General features: G+C 34.2%; 2 non-coding genes across 2 annotated transcripts; both read left to right on the top strand.

Annotated features, from left to right (window-relative positions):
* Positions 1–3,239: 3,239 nt before the first annotated feature.
* Positions 3,240–3,319, top strand: LOC118017465. The gene has a single exon (XR_004681166.1). It is a non-coding gene; the product is annotated as a small nucleolar RNA U2-19 (small nucleolar RNA).
* Positions 3,320–3,471: 152 nt separating this feature from the next.
* LOC118017464 lies at positions 3,472–3,541 on the top strand. The gene has a single exon (XR_004681165.1). It is a non-coding gene; the product is annotated as a small nucleolar RNA U2-30 (small nucleolar RNA).
* The last annotated feature ends 1,046 nt before the right edge of the window (positions 3,542–4,587 follow it).

Below are 4,587 nucleotides of genomic sequence, written 5' to 3'. Positions count from 1 at the left end.
TTGACAAACTTGTCAAGTTTGTAAAAGGAAAAAACAAAGCAAAATAAAAACAGGGAAAAGAAAAGAGGCAAAGGAACAGCTATAGATTAAGCGAGACTAAGGAGACATGACAACTAAATGCAAATTGAGATCCTTGATTTGATGCAAACAAACAAATAATAAAAGCCACATTCTCATAATTAAAAGGAACACACATGGCTGGGACAAATGGAGAAATTTGAATGAAATTGCATATTAGATATTATAATTGTGTTAATAAGCAATTTTCTAGATATGAAAGTGATAGTGTTCATATAAAAAGAAGTCCTTGTTCTTATGAAACACATGTTGAAGTATTTAGAGCAAAATATCTTTATGTTTGCAACTTAATTTCAAATATCTCAGCAAAAAAATGTATAAATTTAAAATGCATATATTGATAGAAATTAGAGCAAATGTGACAAATTTAGAGCAAATGTGACAAGATGATAAAAATTAGAACTTCTAAGGGAAAGCTATATGTGTACCCATTATACTATTCTTTTAACCTTTTGTAGGATTTAATTTTTTTTTTAATTTAGAAAAAATAATGCTCATCTCTAAGTGGCTTAATTCAGTTTCAAGGAAGCACTTCACCTACATCCCAAATAGATAAAAAGTCTCTTGGCTACTCTATCAATAGATCTTCTACAACTTCCCACTGGTACATAATGCTACTTGGTCATCACATGCCACCATTGATGGACAAAATAAAAACACAATGTAAATAATATCAGATCAGGAGTTTCATTCGCATTCAAGTCACATCTGGCTTTCTTTGAGAGCATGGCAGTAAGTGACCAAAAATCCTTGTTAGGTACAAAAAACTACATAAAACTTCTTGGAATTGATGGTGGTCAATTTGTTAAAACTGGTGGTAGGTTTCCTTAAAGGACATGGTAATTTCTGAATAAAATTGAAAAAAATAAAAATAAAAAAACAAAAAACCTTGCTTAAACTGCTAAGCCTGCTAAGTACAAACTGACCCACCATACCACTCTAAAGCTCCTGAAAAATAAGCTTTTTTTTTTTCAATATGGAGAATTGAAGTTACTTGATGGTTTAGAAAATCATTCATTCAACAAATACTGATTGAGCAGTCTTCTAGGTGTTATAAGGCAAATTTAATCAAATATGTAATATAACCTCAGTGCTATGGGGAAAAAAAAAACAAAGCAGGGTCAAGAAGAAAAAAGACAGCAAGGAAATAAAAAATAATAAAGGATATTTTCGGTAGAGTGGTCAGAGAATGCCCACAGAAAGGAAGAATTGAAAACAGTGAATGTCCAGGAAAATAGTATAGTCCAATTTGGCCTTGCTAGCTATATGTGTAAGAAGTTTGATTTAAGGATGACAATAATGTTGGGGCACCTGGGTGGCTCAGTCATTAAGCATCTGCCTTCGGCTCAGGTCATGGTCCCAGGGTCCTGGGATCAAGCCCCGCATGGGGCTCTGCTCAGCGGGGAGCCTGCTTCTCCCTCTCCCACTCCCCCTGCTTGTGTTCCCTCTCTCGCTGTGTCTCTCTCTGTCAAATAAATAAATAAAATCTTTAAAAAAAAAAAAAAGGATGACAATAATGATGGAGCTAGGGCTTGGAAGACTTGAATATCAAGAATATCAAGCTAAGTTGTTTAGACTTTAGACAATGAGGAACACATGAAGTGAAATGATGTAATCAGTGTTGTACTCTTATTTTTTTCCCAAAGAATTTGATACTATATATTAAAGTTTTATAAATTCAATTTCTTTAAACCTCAAGGAGAAAGCAACTTAATTTTCTTTACAGCCATATTTCTATTGATTACCCTAAAGGAAAATGTATATATTTTAGTCAATTCTCAATTATCTTCACAACACAGGAGCACTGCCAAGAATAGCCCAAAATTTGTGTGAAAGCCACACTGTCAGATTGGGACCATGATCTGATTTCCTGAAGCAAGAAAATTTGTATGAGGAGCAGTTTCACAAAGCTGTTTTTCTGGACAGCAAGCGAATAGAGAAACCTGACACCGTGAGGAGTTATCCTGAAGCCACATGAATGCTTGTTTTGCTTCTATTCAATAAGCTTGTTGGGGAGGAAGTTTTCTCTACCCTTCAAAATTCTTCTGGTTGGTCTAAGAGTTAAACTGACATGAGACAGATTAACAGGAGAAAATCAATTTTAACTTTGGACATGTAGGAATCCCATAGATGAAAGGTTTAAAGATAGCCAAGTAAAATGAGGTATATACACCATCCTGAACTAAGAATAAAGAGGTAGAGGTGTGGGACTTCAAAAGGAAGGAAAGGCAGTCACAAGAGATGAAAAAGAGTAATGTTTGGTAAATAAATGTTTGCTGGGCCATACAGAAACAATGAGACATACAAAGGAATTTCAACAGACTCTAAGCTAAATTCCTCCTCATCTACTACCGTCTACTACCTCTAGTTCATGTTATAATATAGTTGGTGATAGCTCTATTTCTGGAGCAGGTCCTCTATCTAACTTCCTTTAGGCAATTAGGGGAGAAGTAAAAGTTTTGGGGCCTTGATTGTTTTAAACTCAAATAATCTGCATGCCAAAGTGGCACATCTTTGGGGCAATTCAGTCTAAACTCCTACCAGCTAAAAGCTTTGATCCTGTGTCTCTTTACAAGTATCTCAGTCAACTGGGGTAAATCCAGATAAAGGTGATACAAAACACATTACACATTTTCAATAGAAAAATTAACATGGAACACAGATGATCCATATATAGTCAACAATGAGAAACACTGATATCATACTGTGTAGTATCAACAAATATCCACACTTCAATACTGTGAATATGCTTGATGATAACAAAGAAATAGTTATTCTAAATTACCAAGGCATTAACTTTTCCTCTGTATTTTATTATTGATTCATTTATTTGTTCATCAAACATTCACTGGAGTATCAGATACACAAAAGGCATTGCTACGAACTGTGAGGAACAATGTGCATAATTCTTTCCAGTTTCCCAACAGGAATATGTTATAACTCAATGTAGCTTTACAATTTTAAAATAAGAGTTTTAAATTTGATAGCTATACAATCTAAATTTCTCCATCATTGTCTTATATGTTGAGGCTCTAGACTCATAAGTTTTCCATTTATAAGCTATGTGACCTTGGATAGGTTATATATCTCTCTGGGGATCATTTTCTCATCTGTGAAATAAAAATAATAAGTGCTCTCTGAGATCTGCTCTTACTGAAGTGGATTAATGATGAAAATAGCCAAATTTGAGCATCAGAAGACCTTCCAGTCTACCTGATGCATGATCTCCGTAGTTCTGAGAAGTAAAAGTAATTTAGAACAATAAAGGCTTATGTCTGGAGTTGTGTGTGTGTGTGTGTGTGTGTGCAAAGGTGAGTGTGTAACTGATGACTTGAATGAGGTTGGGGTGAAGGTGGAGAAGATATGTGTGTATATGAAAGACTAATCAGTTCTGAGCAATGATGGAAAGGTTTTACTACTGACATTTACAACTATGAAGGTTTTTACACTTGATCTCAGCTCAAGAGAAAAAATAAGTGCACATATTCCATTAAGTTGTTTAGAAAAGAGATTAGGCTTATGAAATATTTAGAGAAACTAGCATTTAGCAATAACTCAGTAAGTGTTAGTTATGACTATTATTTGTAATTATTATCATTAGAATAAAGAAGTCATGCCTTTATTAAAAGTATTATTACTAGAAGCTCAGAATAAAATTTTAAATATTTGAATTATTCTGAAAAACACAGAGATTCAATATGTATGCGTTTGTCTTACAGCAAGAAGGAAAAAGATGACATAGAACCATGTTACAAATTACAATATAATATTATGTATTTATAGTTTCAAGTTATAAAAAGGAGTGGTTATTAAACTGACAGGAACCAAAGGGACTTGAAATGCCTAATTACCCCCTCTTTGGGATTAGCATAAAGTCACTTTTCCTGATCATTAGAGGGTACAGGTTCATCCATAAGCACGGACCAAATGAATAATGAACAGATCCGCTGATAGACATCTTGAGAAATATGATTATTCAGATGTTCAGACCAGACATCTGAGGCACAAAATTCATTTTATAAAGTCATCATAGTTATGCTAGCAATGAAATCTCACATCTGTTTTTAATTTTTTTTTTCCTTTGGTAGTTGCCATCAGTTATTGTAGGTGCTTTTCTCCCTAGGTATTTGATATCCACAGGGCAAATGTTTTTACTCTGCTCAATGAACTGTGCTGAAACGTCTTTCTGAAACCCTTCATTATTACCTTTAAAGGATATAAGCTTTTAAAGTCTCTTCAAAGAGAACCTATGTGGGGAAAAAATAATTCTCATCCTTCCACCCCCACATGACCATTATAAGCCCCCTGCTAAGTATATATTAACATCTCATAGTTAACAAAGACAATGCCTTATACTTGTCTTTTTTCCACTTCCATAAAGGTGATGGTTCTGGAATTTTCTAACACACTGAAGATAATTTTAAAGCTATTACTAAATTGTGAAGAAATACTGATCTTGGGGTGCCTGGGTGGCTCAGTCGGTTAAGCTGCTGCCTTTGGCTCAGGTCG

This window comes from Mirounga leonina, unplaced genomic scaffold (genome assembly GCF_011800145.1).
Source record: "Mirounga leonina isolate KUSES-001 unplaced genomic scaffold, KU_Mleo_1.0 Mir_169, whole genome shotgun sequence".
In the NCBI taxonomy this organism is placed as follows: domain Eukaryota; kingdom Metazoa; phylum Chordata; class Mammalia; order Carnivora; family Phocidae; genus Mirounga; species Mirounga leonina.
Note: the sequence above shows the minus strand (reverse complement) of the source record. Positions and strands in the feature narration are given on the sequence as shown.